This window comes from Oreochromis niloticus, linkage group LG2 (assembly GCF_001858045.2).
Source record: "Oreochromis niloticus isolate F11D_XX linkage group LG2, O_niloticus_UMD_NMBU, whole genome shotgun sequence".
Lineage (NCBI taxonomy): Eukaryota > Metazoa > Chordata > Actinopteri > Cichliformes > Cichlidae > Oreochromis > Oreochromis niloticus.
The window spans coordinates 36,152,465-36,168,934 of NC_031966.2; the positions used below are offsets into that span (position 1 = coordinate 36,152,465).

General features: G+C 44.0%; 1 protein-coding gene across 2 annotated transcripts in view; it reads left to right on the top strand.

Annotated features, from left to right (window-relative positions):
* Window positions 1–4,206: 4,206 nt before the first annotated feature.
* Window positions 4,207–16,470, top strand: part of arap3 (ArfGAP with RhoGAP domain, ankyrin repeat and PH domain 3) — a 58,436-nt gene continuing 46,172 nt past the window's right edge. For both annotated transcript variants that reach the window (XM_005463800.4, XM_005463801.4), the window contains exon 1: window positions 4,207–4,368. The gene's annotated coding sequence lies outside the window, so the exon portion shown is untranslated. The remainder of the gene's footprint in view (window positions 4,369–16,470) is intronic.

Sequence of the window (16,470 nt, forward strand, 5' to 3'; positions counted from 1 at the left end):
CACGACACCCTGAGCCACCAGCACACCTCTCGCCTTTCTGCCTGATTCAAGCTTTCTTTGTCTCGGTGCTCTTTCAAATCATGTTATTGTTTGTTTTTGTTGTCACAGCACGGTCACAAACAAAAAATACATTCAGCTGAGTCACTTCAGTGAATGAGATTTCGTCAGAGGAAGCCTCTGTTGCATTCCTGCTGGTGTCCCAACAGTAGGAATCTTCCAGCATGGCTGCTCCACCAACAGGAATCTTCTAGAGTGTAAAAAAATAGTCAGCATGTAGCATCAGGTGGTGTTAATACTGTCATATGCAAATCAAAGCAGAGCTCCAAAAATACAAACTAACCGGGATAAATTCGGCATTAGCCCAAAAAAGGTGAGGGTCCCGCTGGCTCTCACCCCTCTGTATAAAGGTCCATGGGGTTCCAGCAACCAGGTGTGCAATGTACACAGGTAAATTGACCATCAAGCAGCTTTAAGTTCTTCCAGCATTAAAAAACCCAAAAAACTCTGCAGCTGGAACGTTTCAGACAATTGATGAGGTTTGAAACATTTAATGAGATGATTATAGTAGAAATCCTCAGGTGTAGGACATCCATCAGGTCATCTGTGAAACCTGAATAACGGGTCAGTGAACATCTGATGGAAAGGTTAGGCCAAAGTCATTTTTTTTCTTGGTCTCTGTGTTTCTTTCTTAAATTCAGTAGAAATGTTGGTCAGCTTGTGTTGTCAGTGTTTGTCTCTTGAAGAACAGACAGAAGAATGAAAGTTGTGTTAAGGCTCAGAGTCAGAGGGAGAAACAGGGAACCTAGCCCACGTAAGCTTGCAATAAAAGTTTTCTTATAAAATGGATCAGCTGGGTGGTTCAAGTTTTATGATGCTATGTTCACCCCTACAAATGATAAATGGTTTAGTCCAGAGCTACTGCGTTTCATGAAACTGATGAAACTGCTTTTTAAAATAACACAAAAATAGGTTTTGACACAGTAATAATAAAATAATAATAATTTTATTATTATTATTATTATCCTTATTCAGGTAAAGGTCAACCAATGGGAAAGTCTGAGTCTACAGAGAACAGTGATGTGCGTGATCTCCACAGTCAGTAATAAAACATGTAAAGCACAATTACAGATGTATCCAACCTCTTCAGCTGCTGGCCAGATGGGTTCATAAAGAGTAGATCACTGTAATAATTAAAGTTTATTTATTAAATTTATTTATTTATTTATTATTAGTTTAATCCAATAAAGTTGTTTTTTGTTTTTTTGTTTTTTTTTTTAATCAGGTGTTTCCTCACCTGGAGACAGAAACAAGATTTGTTCCTAAAAAAGAAACTTTAAGTTTCAACCTGGAAACTTTCACTGTAAGATTTAAATGAAAAACTCTGAGCAGAATGATTCTTAAATAAGTTAAATTGTCTGCAATTTAACACCAACTTAAGCTGATTAAAAGGGACTGAACATCAGACGCAGACTGTCAAGGGTTTGTACTGAAGGAGATCAACAACAGATAACTGTGTCATCAGCATAAATGATCACAAACATTAATTATGTTTGTAGAGAAGAGCAGTGGTCCTAATATGGAGCCCTGGGGAACTTCTATGAATACTGGGAGACCCAGCAGAATGTGTTCTAGCTGCCAATTCATGTCGTTCAGTCTGCTTACCAAAGTGTCATGGTCTGAAACCTTCAACCAATCAAGAAGAAGAGCGGCTTGGTGTTTCTTGCATCAATAATGTCGTTCACCACCTTGACAGCAGGAGTTATTGGACTGTGTTTTCTGACTGATGTTGGGAAAGAATTGAGTTTTCATCCAAAACGTCTTTTAGATGTTCACTAATAAGCTTTGAGCCTGCAGTCGTTAACATGTGAAAGACAACCTCCGTTCAGCAAAGGGAGAACACGTGCAGAAATCCATATTACAGAGATCTCAGAGGTTACAAATATAACTTATGGTGGTTCTACTGGTTCTACCCTAAAATCTGCAGCCAGTGTCAGACAGTAAGAATCAAGTTGATCTGGTGCAACAGCTTCGAGGCCCTGTGGACCTCTATAAAATAACTTGACAGTTATTGAATATTATTTATAGTTATTCTGGTGTACGTAATGACCTGGTTTGACAGGCCTCAGCGCTCGTCTGAGGTGGTGGGCAGGTTAACAGGAAGAAGGTTTCCCTGAGGGTGATAAGGATGAGGCGAGGACAGAGCGTGTTGGATATATTTTTCATACCAGGAGAATTTTACCCACTGAAACAAACATGACAAAATAAAAATGATGCAGATTTTAACATGAACTATAGACAGCAGTGTGAGCAGGTTTACAGAGCAGAATTGTTGTTGTGTTAAAGGTTTTTCTTAAATATGGCACATAATCAGCTCATCATCAGCTTCCTAGTGACTGCTGCAGATCACTGTGTGGATCAATAAAGGAGGGGGGCCCACAGTGGCTGCACCTGACCAGGACGTGAGGCTACAGCGCCCCCGAGTGGACTCAGCCTGAGCTGCAGAGTGTGTACCCAAACCTCTGGCCCAGCTGCTTCCCATAAAGGTGTGTGAGTGAGGCACAGACACAAATCCACAGACAGTCACAGCCTGAGGCATCTCTGCAGCTCGTCATTGGTGGAAACAGGTGGAGTGAAGCTGGACAGCTCTTCTGATGAGGAGGACTGAAGCTCTTCATCCTCCTTCTGTCTAGGCTCAACTCTCACACTTCGTCCAGGTGACCTCACAGGGACACACCTCTTTCCTGCAGTCACATTTACAGGTACGTTATGAAGACTCAGGTCACCTGGAGCCCTGCTCAGGTGAAGCAGTGCCTCCACCTGAACAACTTCCTGTTCAGAATCAGTGTGTTTAAATCCTAGTGAGGCTGATCACGGTGGATTTAAAAAAAAGAAAGAAAAATATCACAGTTAAAGGTACTGCAGGAGGTGGCACATGTTCAGCTTACAGCGGGGTCACTCAAACTCTGGACTGATTCAGCGGTGACCTTTTACCTCTGTGATCTGAATAAGTCTGTCATCCCCTCTCTTGCTGGTCGGAGATCAGTCCAGCCTAGTGGGCGTGGCAAAGATAAAGCTTCTTCTGATTCATGAAGCCCATGTGTGTGTGTGTGTCTGTGCATGTGTGGTCTCCTGCTGTCAGAGGGCGTGTGACCTCCTGTGGGGTTTTGGGTGAGTGCTGCTGAGCGCTCTCTTCCTGCCTTAATGAGGAAAGCTTCATGAGGACTGCATCCTCCTTTAGAGGCAGAAAAATGCAGCTGGGCTCTGGATCCTCTCAGCGCTGTATTGTCTCAGGCACTTCCTGTTTCCTGTCTGCTCTGCTCAGATTGTTGTTTGGGCAGCGAGGAGGAAACTCCACCGCTGTCCGGCTCCTTAGTGCTGAGAGGACAGGACACAGTGTCCACGAGGACCTCTGAGCACCCACGGGACAACTCCCTCATGTTGTGAAGTGACTGACTTACCTGCAGACGAGTGTACATGAAGCCATGAAACCCACAGAGCGACCGTGAACCCTAATTAATGCGAGAGGTTTATTTACCTGCTCCTCTCACGTCTTACAGTTAAATAGCAGAAAGGCTGTTGAGCGACTGAAGCCCGAGGCCAGCATGAAGGGGTCACCTGTGATAAAACTCCAGATTGACTTCATTTTACAGCTTTAACCTCTTCTTTATATTTTAGGAGCTTTTTGTTAAATCACAAATGCATAAAGATGATATCACAGTTTTCTTTTACATTTCTTTTACAGAGACATAAACATGTTCATTCTGTATGATCAGAAGTGGAATGAACTGAGCATGTGCAGTTTAATCATTTTCCTGATGATCATAAATCAAAGCTGCGCTGGAGAGAAGTGAGAGTTGACCTTCTTGCAATACATAACTATATGAATATGTGCATTGTTCCTGACTACGTTTGTTGTCTTTTTTACATGTATTAGTGAACATTTAAACGATTTTTAATAAATAAAGAAATTAATAAGTAAGAATAAGAATGATAAAAATAATAATAATAATAGGTTTAAACAGAGCAGGTGACAACAGCTGTACTTGGCTCAGGTTTTTAATGCAAACGTGTTAAAGCACGTTTAAAAAGAACGAAGACATGAACATGAATCTTTACTGATGATCTGGAGAACTCACCGATCAATGCCAGCAGAAACAGTCTGACCGGAAGCTGTACTTCCTTTTATTGTGAAAGTGAGCGGAAGTTGTGCCCGCAGTGTATCCGTGTAGCTTACCGTAGCTGCTCAGAGTTTCTCCTCCCGGCGCACCGGGAGCTGCGCGCACCGCTTACCGGACTGAACCGAGCACAGAGACCGGAACACGGAGCAGGAGGCAGGCAGAACCGGAGCGCGGAGAGACCGGGTCGGAGGTAAGGCGCTCCCACTCCTTCAGACTTTAATTCAACGGTCTCTCAGAGTCCCGCAGGAAGCGGCTCCTCCTGCCGCGGAGCCGCGCACAGTCCGCTGGTCCAACCCCGCCACAGGTTCGAGTCTCTGAGGGTCCGGACTCACACACGGAGTCCGGGACGGTCTGAGGGGATCCAGACTGGAGTTAGAGTAAATTATTGTGAGGGACAGCAGGACTCAGGCTGATGTTTGTGGATCTCTGAGGTTTTGAAGATCTAGGTTTGCTATCCTGGTCCTGGCTCTGATTTCAGGGTCCTGGTTCTGGTTTTAAGGTGTATGCTGGTGTGTTTGGTGCATGTTCTGATTTCAGGGTCCTGGTTCTGGCTTCAGGGTCCCGGCTCTGGTTTCAGGGTCCTGGTTCTGATTTTAGAGAGTGTGGTGGTGTGTTTGGTCCTGGCTCTGGTTTCAGGGTCCTGGTTCTGGTTTCAGGGTCCTGGTTCTGGCTTTAGGATCCCGGCTCTGGTTTCAGGGTCCTGGTTCTGATTCTAGAGAGTGTGCTGGTGTGTTTGGTGCTGGTTCTGGTTTCAGGGTCCTGGCTCTGGTTTCAGGGTCCTGGTTCTGGTTTTAAGGTGATGGTGGTGTGTTTGGTGCATATTCTGGTTTCAGGATCCTGGTTCTGATTTTAGGGTGTGTGCTGGGTTGGAATCCAACTCTGCATTCACTGGCTGCAGGACAACATCGTGAATGTTGACATCATGATCACAGCTGATCTTGTCCTCTGAGCAACTTCATCATGACATCATCAGCTGGTCATTCATCACTTCCTTTTCCTGTCTTTTTATTTCAGTTGATCAGCTGATAATCAATGAAAGGATTGATTTCTACAGCCGAGTGTTTGAGGTGTTAGTCTGTGAACACACACACACACAGAGCAGCACTGTGTGTGTGTGTTATTGTGTTGAGCAGAACAGAACAGGAAGTGAAAACTCCCTGTGATGTAACATCCTGTTTATCAACATGTCATGGCCTCTGATTGGATGTTTTTGTGTTTTATTGTCCAGTTATTGTTCAGCATGTCTCTGTTTCGTAATTCTGTGTGTGAATATTTGTAAAATCATCGCCCTGTGGGATTATATCTGACCTCTGACCTCAGCCCTGGACCGTTATCTTTGGCTCTGTGCTGATTCGTGCCTCAGGTCTCTGATCAGAGCAGGGCTCTAGAGTGCGACCAATTTGGTCGCAAATGCGACCAAACTTTTCAGTGGTGCGACTAAAAAAAAAAATTTGGTCGCACCGGTGCGACCAACTGTTCGGGTAACAAAAAAAGAGAAAAATCTCTGCAACTCTCCGTGTGGTCAACAACAGACACACGTTATGCCCCTATCGTGAACTAAACCAATCAGAGATAGTCAGGGGCGGGACCTCTTTGATTGGCTGTGGTCCAGTTGAAAGTGCAGGTGGATAGAGGGAGCTGAGTAGCTTGAATAAAGCGATATCGATTCATTAAATCCTGAATTGACTTTTAAATATAAACGTGTTTTGCCAGAAACGCCAGATTCTCAGATTAAAGCTTCCAAAACTATTTCAAGAACCACCAAACAGCAAATGAGAGCAGGCACACGGACTCCACACAAAGACGTAAACACAGAGCGGACCTGACGCATCAGAATCAACTTTGTCTTTCTCGGCTTTCTCACCCGACAGCACGTAGACGGACACGCCGTCGGAGCTCACCGATTCTGATGCGTCGGGTCCGCGCTGTGTTTACGTCTTTTTTGCGCTGATTCTGAGCTGCAGGTTTTGTCTCTCCAACCAAAATTCACCGAGCCAGCAGCAAAAGAAGCAGCAAACTACGCTTCACATTTGATCAATGTCGTCATGAATTCCCTCTGACTTTTGCTGTTTTGCTTCCACCACGATAAAAATCACACTTCATGCACAGCTCCCTCTCTCTCTCTCTCTCTCTCTGTACTTCCAGAACAGTTTCCCGTCTCAAATCTCTGTTTTCTGCATTATTCATTCGCTTATTACCCACCAGTCTACCGTTGTTTACAGCGCTGTCGGCCGCTGTCTTTTTCTTTTTTTTTTCTTTGTTCACTTAAATGACCTCGGACAAGAAAGCCTTTTCTGCTGTTCAATATTGAAGAAATGTAAACTTTTTAAAATTGTGCAAAATTGCAGAATATTGCAGAATATTTTTAAGGTTATCTGCTATAAAAAGTCAGGCCAGGAAAATCTCCTTCAGTTTTTCTGTGTTTTATTCTCAGTTACTTTGACACAAAGGCATCTGCTGTGATGTTCACAATTCTGATGAAGTCTCACATGTATCAGTGCTGATAAATGATCAGAATTATAATATTTCTGACTGTCTGAGACTAAATTGAATCGAATCAGGACTTTGAGAACCGGAATTGAATGGATTATAGAAATCAGTGATGATACCCAGCCCTAGTGAGCAGCCTAGGCCTGACAGAAGTGGATGTAGCTGTGGGTAATAAGAAAAGATAAAAAGAACTATTGACAACTTTTTTGTTAAGTTAAGGACTGATCCGTCTGAAATTCATAGCCAGCTCTGACACGGTGCCATCAATCTTTGAATGCTGAAAAAGCAGCAGTGTATCCAGAAAACACATTATATGCAGTGATAAATGCCCAAGTGTCCCCTCTCCCCACTGCCTTTCAGCAGCAGGCAGCAGCAAACAGGTCGTCAGAGGAGCCAAGATGATGATTAAGTTTTCTACAATAACATTTTCTACAATATTGACAAAGCACTTTAAGCACAAGATTGTTAGTTAATAATTTAGAAATGAATATTGTCTGTATGGACTTCAACTTCCCCCTCAAAAAAGTGCACATGTAAAACTCTGGTGTTAAGCGATGCGGTTGAAAAATTTGAGTGCACCTAACTTTAAAAAGTTAGGCGCACCGGTGCGCCCATGGCAAAAAGTTAGTCTAGAGCCTTGGATCAGAGTGAAGCTTCTCCTCATTCCCGTCGCTGTTTCAGGGCCGTGAGACAGGTTCAGGGGCGGAGGGATGCTGAACGTGACACACAACGGGGTCACAGGTCGGTGGCGCTTGGTTCCCCCGACAGCCATCAGAATAATCTTTGTTTTCCACAGAGGAAAGCAGGTTTCCTGATTTTAGAGCCATCTGTGAATGTCCCACCTGGTGCCCACAGGTAGTCAGGTGCATTCCTTGGGCTTTAATAACAAACTGTAACTGTTAATCCAGTCCAGTCAGTGATGATGCTCCAGGTCAGAGTTCAGGTTCACATCAGCCTGTCTGTAAAACACAGCTGGATAAATCCTGCGCTCCAGCTGAACACGCCGCTCTGCCCTGAGAACACGTTGCTCCGCTGGTTGCTCAGCCTATTGGTCCAAAGGGCCGCTCCTGGTTGAGTTCTTAAAGTCACCATCTGTCTTCATAGACTCGCTCACTGAGTTCTGCTGTGATGCTGCACGTTTGGGATCTCCTGCATGTGCAGTTTGTGGTTAAATGGTGATTTCAGGTTTGGCTCAGTGCTGCCTTTCTGTGATCATGTGACGTATTTATCCTGAGAAGCTCAAACTGTGAGCTCCTGTTTATCTGATCACCTCCTGATGGCTCGCTTTGATTTCCAGGGAAGCTGTAAAATAGTTTGTTACTGTAAGAGAAGCATCGTCCACATTTCTGCCAGAGCGTTTGTGTGTTTCTGCACACGCTCAGTAAAACAGGAGGTCGCTCGGTGTGCAGAGGGCTTTTTAAACCTCAGCAGGTAAAACTGAATGCATTACAACATTCACTGCTCAGCTGACCAGTTTTCTTTCATTTAAATAAAGAATTAACGAGACTTTAGAGCTCAGAGGAAATCTATAGAGGTGTAGAATCAATAATAACCCAGTGTTCCCAGTGTTCCCAGTGCGCGTCAGTGTGTGGTTCCAGTCACAGCTCAGGAACAATCAGCCCTCTGTTTCACACAATAGAGGCTCACTGTTATTATACTGCCTCACTCGCCCACCCTCACTCTCCCAGCCTTCCTCTCTGCTGCTCCTCCTCATTACAACACGGGGCGATCGTGGCTCAAGAGTTGGGAGTTCGCCTTGTAATCGGAAGGTTGCCGGTTCGAGCCCCAGCTTGGACAGTCTCGGTCGTTGTGTCCTTGGGCAAGACACTTCACCTGTTGCCTACTGGTGGTGGTCAGAGGGCCCGGTGGCGCCAGTGTCCGGCAGCCTCGCCTCTGTCAGTGCGCCCCAGGGTGGCTGTGGCTACAACATAGCTTGCCATCACCAGTGTGTGAATGGGTGAATGACTGGATATGTAAAGCGCTTTGGGGTCCTTAGGGACTAGTAAAGCGCTATATAAATACAGGCCATTTACCATTTACCATTTACAGAGCAATGCCTCGGTCCAACATCTCTGCAGCAAGAACTAACCTGCAGAGAGAACCAGGTTCAAGTTTTTAATGCTTTAAGGTCACAGTTATCAGTTGTTGATATTGTTGATGATGTTGTTCACAGTGAGGAACATGATGCAGTTTTTTGCAGCTGGTGAATGTCTGAGAAACTGTCACATGCTTCATGTTCCTCCAGCTGTTTCTCTTTACAAACACTGACTTTTCCAGCTTTTTGTTGACCCATCCAAACTTAGCTGCGATGTGTTGCTGTCATGGATTTCAAATGGTTATTTGTTTTGTTTTCTTACGCTCTATTATAAATCAAATTTGGGTTTATGAGGCTTTATGAGGCAGATCATTGCACTGTGTTTTAATGTACATGTTCGATGGTTGGAGCTAGTGACTGGTAAGTTGAACAACATACAAAAGGTTCGCGTTCAAAATAAAACACGAAGATGTAAAAATCCACAGATGACAGCTTTTTGTCTTCCAGCTTCGCTCTCCCAGGTCTTTATCATGTGAAAGATCGGCTAACATACAGAAACACAAGTGATGAGGCGAGCTGCATGGGAGCAATGTCAGTGAGATGAAGAGGGAGGGATGGGACGAGGAAAGGGTGTGTTTGGTGTTTGAGGAGAAGTGGGAACGGCAGAGGAAGCGCGGGGTGAGTCTCAGCGAAGACGTTTTTCTGCGTCTGATTTCAGTTGTCAGAGGTGGACCGCTTCAGCTGGGCCGACTGGGTCTCAGTGACAGCTGCACTTCAGCATCACTGGACAGACTTTCACCGTTTTTACCAGATTTGTCTCTCAGGTCGCAGACTGCGAGCCTTCTGTCCTCCTGAGGAGGTCTCACACAGCCTAACATTTGGCACAGTGTAAACAGGGTTGCTTACGTGGTTGATGTCGTAGCCACTTTAACACCTTTGTACGTCTGCTCCAGATACGTGTGCAGTACGACCAGCTGCTGAAAATACCCCCGTCCATCCTTGCAGCATGACGCGGGGTGTCTTCAGGAACAAACACATGGTGACCTGAAAATCCTAAAGCATGCGCACATCCCAGAGTCATTCAGGGGTTATCAGAGTCACATGATGTAGTCACATGATCTGAACAGAACATGGACATGCTGTAGTCATCCATACTGCCTCACACAAGCCTGCATAACAATAATAAAGTCAAAATATTTTATTTTTTTGGCCTTTATTGACGGATACAGTGGAGAAATGACAGGAAAGCGGGGGGGTTATGCGGCAGAGGGCTGCGGGTCGGGCTCAAACCCGGGCCGGCTGCGTGTTTGCCTGCTCAACGCACTGAGCTAAACCAGCCCCCATGTGTGTTTGTGTTTGTGGGGGGGGGACTGTTTCTGTCTCCTTCACTGTCTCCCTCTCTGTCTCCTTCACTGTGTCCTTCACTGTCTCCCTCTCTGTCTCCTTCGCTGTCTCCTTCTCTGTGTCCCTAAGTCTTTAGGTCCTTGACCTCCTGGACCCGAGACTCATTTTTCTGTGCGAGCATGAGGACGTGTTCTGCACATGTGCAGTAGATGCCCTGTTTGATTGTGTTTAAACGCTGTGAAGATGGCCTGCTCACGTGCTGTTAGCGATGGCGTCGTGCTGACCGCACAGAGCTGTGCGTCTGGGTTACTGCCTGTTTGTGTGTTGGAGCTGTGAGCATGTGTGTCTTTGCAGTTTGGTTGGCTGACACGGAGCCTGCAGACCGAACCGGCTCTTTTTAACACCCGCCATGAAGAACTCGTAAAGTTGCCTGTGAAAATCTGTTTGAGGCGTTTGACACCTTGTGTCTGCTGTTTGTGGCCCATTGTGTTCAGCATGACTTCATTTGGGCCACGCGGCGTCGATGATGACCTAATTCTAATCAGAAATCAACATCCAGTCGTGTCAGAGACTCACGCTTTGGATCAATATCATCAGAAATAAAGCGGCTATCATAAACTCCCAGCATGCATTTCCAGGCCCACCCTCTGACCTCAGGTTTGACTCATGTCATTTATTGGATTCTTCTTCACAATCACAATCAGCCCCCTGCAGACCCCCCACTGTGCACCCTGAATCAGCTGGTATGTGGAGGGAAAATGGTTCGAGTAGATCACACCACAGACGTGATTTCGGTGCCTTCTACCCCTCGCTCACGAGGATCAGCACCATCAGATGGAGACACTGACAGAGCTGATGGTTTCACTGATTTTACACCGTGGGCCACGTATAACCCACTGTGATGTTAAGTGGGCCGGGCCAGTGAAAGATGTTTAAGTACACATTAAATCGATACAGGGACAGATGTGTTGGATCCAGTGGTCAGAATATGAACGTCCTTTGATGTCCTGACTCTGACTGGGTTTTACACCCAAACCTCAGACATGAGCTCCAGCTGTAGCTTCAGTCAGCCTGCGCTCGGCCCTCCTCTCTCCTGTCTCAGCTGCAGTGTTTAAAAGTGGAAGTCGGATGGGAGGGTCTGTATCCTCTGGCTGCTTTTCCTTGGCTCGGTCTTTATCTGTGGCCTTCACTGACTTCCTGCCTGGTTCTTTAACGTTTTTCCTCCTCGGCCGCTCTTTTTCCTCTCACACTGGACTTTCTGTTTTCTGTCACTGCAGTTTTTCTCAGGCTTCTGCTTTTTACTCCTGTTGGATTTGAGAAACTCTCCAGTTTTACATTAAAACGTCTCCCACAAAGTTGATTCTGTTCATCTGGATGTTTTCAGAGAAACGTTTCGTCATCATCAGGTGACTTCTTCAGTCTCAGCTGACTGCAGGTTTCCAGCCTTTAAACAGGACATTTACACAATGACTGACAATGAGCTATGAGGTCAGTTTCATCATTGTTAATATGCAAATTGTCATGATCAATGATCAACAACCACTAATCAAAGAGCACTGATTACTGATCATGACAATTTGCATATTAACAAAGATGTGACCTCACAGCCCAGTGTGAGTCATTGTGTAAATGTCCTGTTTAAAGGCTGGAAACCTGCAGTCAGCTGAGACTGAAGAAGTCACCTGATGATGACGAAACGTTTCTCCCCCTGAGCAGATGCATGCGCTTGTATCAAGACATGAAAAGGTGTCATGTGGAAATCTTTGCAGCCGGGAGTCAGGTTGATGTTATTACTCAGTGTGGTTTCCTGTGGATTGGTGTTGATTCACCACCATCTGTGAACGTCTCTCAGTAATGACGCTGAGTAAACTGGACTGCAGTGACCGACATCCTGTTCCCCTTTTACAAAGTGCCTAAAATGACTCTCCTCTGTTTCTACGGAATTATCCTGGAAAAAAAGTAACATACAGAAGGTCAGGAGGAGCTTCACCATGTCTTTGTAGATCAGACAAAGCAGATTGGCTGCTGAGAGAGGAATGTGCTATTGCATGAGGCAGTTTGTGAGGGTGGTGCAGGACATGTGTGGGGACAGAGACAGTGGTGTGCAGGTGGAGCGACAGGTGGGTTAAAGATGGGAGTGGGATACATCAGGGATCGACTCCGAGCCCCTTCTTGTTTGCAGTGCTGATGGACAGGCTGACAGATGAGGTCAGGGAGGAGTTTCTGCGGACGCTGATGTTTGCAAACAACACTGTGCTCTGTAGTGAGAGTAAGCAGCAGGTGGAGGAGAGCCTGGAGAGGTGGAGGATGCTCTGGAGAGACAGAAGACAGGAGGATGGCAGCGACAGTGAAAGGGAAGGTTTAAAGATGGAGCACGATCCAGCACACATGTCAACACGAGGCATCGGTCTCAAAATAAAACCAGCTTCAGTCTGTGAGCGTGTGCTGTGCCGAGTCCACGGATGCTGCAGATTTCAGCTCTGAGGCGTGTTGACGAGGCGCTGCAGCTGTCCCACGTTTTCTTTCCTCCTGATGGTCGCCGGCTTCACCCTGAGGAGACGTCAAAGTCCTGACAGAGGGATACCGACGCTGGCGACACACGAAGGCTCTCTGTGGTCACATGACTCCATGGAAACATGCATTACTGTGTCATTTATGATACGATCACATTATTGGCTAGGGATGGGTATCGAAACCCGGTTCTTGTTGAGAACCGGTTCGCACTGTTTCAATTCCTTGGAATTGTTTGCCATTTTTGCAAACGATTCCCTTATCGATTCCAGTCGCCCCGAAAGACGTCACCACGTTGCGGAGCGTCATTTACCTGGCAGGGCGCCTAAGCGGCTCAAATGCTCAAAAGTTTGGTTATACTTTACGAGAACGGATGACAACGGGGCAACTTGCAATACTTGCAAAGTAGATATTTCATTTAAAGGAGGAAACACTACGAATATGCAAAAGCATTTGCTCACAAAACACGCGATGACCTTAAATGAATGTCGTGTTTTTAATTCCGCTCCGGACTCGTGAATATATGGGCAGAAATCTGTGCCATCAGATACTGAATTTGAATAAGTTAAATTTGAATTTGAATTGCTCAGATTGAATCTGAATTGTAACTTGAATAAATGCTTTTGAAAACTGAATTTGAATTAGTCTAATTTGAAATTGAATTTATGGTTTGAAAATGATCATCACTAAATTGAAATTGAATTTTATATATTGAAAATGAATTCATTTGCTTTGAAACTGCATTTTATCCTTTAAAAAATTCAGCTCTCCAATAATTTCAGTTTCACTCTCACCATTCACTTTCAGTGCTACAATTCAGTTTTTTGGAACTTACATCCGGTTCCGGTTCAAGAGTAAACGAGCGCAGATTAATAGAACTACGTTTTACTAGCAGAGCGAAAGTGTTACTGACGGGAATCTACAGCGTCTTGAGCTGAATTAAGACTTCAGAAGTCATTCGTCATGTCGAATGACCAGCGGATAAACTCTCAGGTTGGTAATAAATCTATTGCATGTATAAGAACAAGCGTCATGTTAACAATTGATAGCCGTACAGTAACGTTTATGCTTATTGTAGCTGTTAGCTAAAAACGCTAATTTAGCCTAGTTTGCCCTGGATTCAGCTTTGACAAACAAATATGATCGACTGTTTCTAGTAGAATTCCAAAGTTGTCATCTTGTACCCTGTCAGAGCCCTGTATGCTTGCAGAGACCCCTACAGTAGGGAAACATGCAAAACGCTGTCCAAACCTTTGTATTTTAGCTTTATTTATGTCTTACACAGCATCCCAACTCTTTAGCTAACTTAATATCTTTAGCTAAAGTGAATAGTTAGTCTAAATCATTAGTGCAGCTGCAGCATTACTGGATCACCTCTGTTTGAAGTGATATGATATGATATACAACTATCACTGAAACAGCAGACTTTGTAAATAAACAACACTTCTCATTCTCTAAACGTTTGGCCACAGCTGTAGATTACACTATCAGTGCTTTTTCACTCTTGACAATAATTACATTTCTAAATTCTCTTTGTGCATTTACAGGTAAACAATATCTAATATTTTATCTAAATGACTGCTTTGTCTTTGAAAAGGTGAAGAGGCTGAGGCCGGTGACAGTCCAGTTCTACTCCAAGTACATCCTTACGGTGGCTCACAGGACAAGGCTACATTCCTGTCCTGCCAGAAGAGAAGAGAAACTTCAGAGTCTTCATGCAGTTCAACCACACCTGTCATATTCCGTATGACAGGGGTCTCAAACTCCAGTCCTCGAGGGCTGGTGTCATGCAACTTTTCCATGTGTCCCTGGTGCAACACACCCGAATACAATTAGTAGGTCATTAGCAAGAGTATAGAACTTGACTGCATGCTGAGGTGGCAACCCCTAACCCTACCTACTCAAGTAAATTTAAGTAAATATATGTATTTGGAAACATGTACTTCTAAAATACTTTTATTGCACCATGTTCATTCACTCATGAGCTGCTGTAACGTGAATCGCCAATTCAGCATGCATTCAAGTTCTATACTCTTGCTAATGACCTACTAGGTATGTTGCAACAGGGAGACATGGAAAAGTTGCAGGACAGCGGCCCTCGAGGACTGGAGTTTGAGACCCCTGCCGTATGGTGTTCATGCAGTTTTCTACCCCACAGTTACAGCATGTCTGACTGCCTGTTCAGCATATGCCAAAATGTATGAGTTTAAGCATGTGATGACTAAGGCCTTCCATTATGGTGTTTGTCATCACATGTCACAGACATCTGGATGATCATTTGGAATAAACAAAAAACAAAAAACTTGTTACTTCATCTTTTATCTTCACTATTATTATTATTGTTCTTATTTTACATTTTTCATTGTTAGGCATTGGGTTTATTTGTAGTAGTCCTTTCCAACTTCTTTCCCTCTTCCATGTTACTGTGTCAGCATCTATTTGGGGTTGGGAGTGGAACAGAAAGTAAGGAAATCCAAAGTGCCATTAAAACCAGGAGAGGTTCTTGTATTTCAGAAGAAGGGATTAATTAAAAAAAAATGACCTCAATGCCATATTTTATTTAGGAACCCTAGAGAGCACTTTGCAAAATAACACATTCTTATAATTTCACCCTCAGACGAGCCAAGCTACGACTGTCAGGGAAGGTGATGTAGGTACAGAGCATGTGAGAGTGGTTAAGTTGATGTCTCTTGTCTAGATGAAGGCACAGGAGGGATCAATGGCAAGGCGTAGAGATTCAGTATCTTCAGTCTTCAGTGGACACTCCATTTCTGGCACAAAACACCTGTAAAAGACGGTTGATTTAGGAGGTGACATGACAACTTCAGCCTGTCAAACATAGCAATGGAGCAGTATGTTAAAAAAAAAACCCCAACTAATTAAGCATGCACTCAGTACCCTAAGAATTATTATGATAGTTAAACACAGTGATAGTTGTATATCATATTATATCACTTCAAACGAAGGTGATCCAGTAATGCTGCACTAATGAATTAGACTAACTATTCACTTTAGCTAAAGATATTAAGTTAGCTAAAGAGTTGGGATGCTGTGTAAGACATAAATAAAGCTAAAATACAAAGGTTTGGACACTGTTTTACATGTTTCCCTACTGTAGGGGTCTCTGCAAGCAAGCATACAGGGCTCTGACAGGGTACAAGATGACAACTTTGGAATCCTACTAGAAACAGTCGATCATATTTGTTTGTCAAAGCTGAATCCAGGGCAAACTAGGCTAAATTAGCGTTTTTAGCTAACAGCTACAATAAGCATAAAAGTTACTGTACGGCTATCAATTGTTAACATGACGCTTGTTCTTATACATGTAATACATTTATTGCCAACCTGAGAGTTTATCCGCTGGTCATTCGACATGACGAATGACTTCTGAAGTCTTAATTCAGCTCAAGACGCTGTAGATTCCCGTCAGTAACACTTTCGCTCTGCTAGTAAAACGTAGTTCTATTAATCTGCGCTCGTTTACTCTTGAACCGGAACCGGATGTAAGTTCCAAAAAACTGAATTTTGGAACTGAAATTGAATTGTAGCACTGAAAGTGAATGGTGAGAGTGAAACTGAAATTATTGGAGAGCTGAATTTTTTAAAGGATAAAATGCAGTTTCAAAGCAAATGAATTCATTTTCAATATATAAAATTCAATTTCAATTTAGTGATGATCATTTTCAAACCATAAATTCAATTTCAAATTAGACTAATTCAAATTCAGTTTTCAAAAGCATTTATTCAAGTTACAATTCAGATTCAATCTGAGCAATTCAAATTCAAATTTAACTTATTCAAATTCAGTATCTGATGGCACAGATTTCTGCCCATACGTGAATCTCAACCCAGCAGCAGCGGTAACGTTTGCACGTCCTCTCCCGTTAATGCGGCAGGTAAATAATCAGCTAA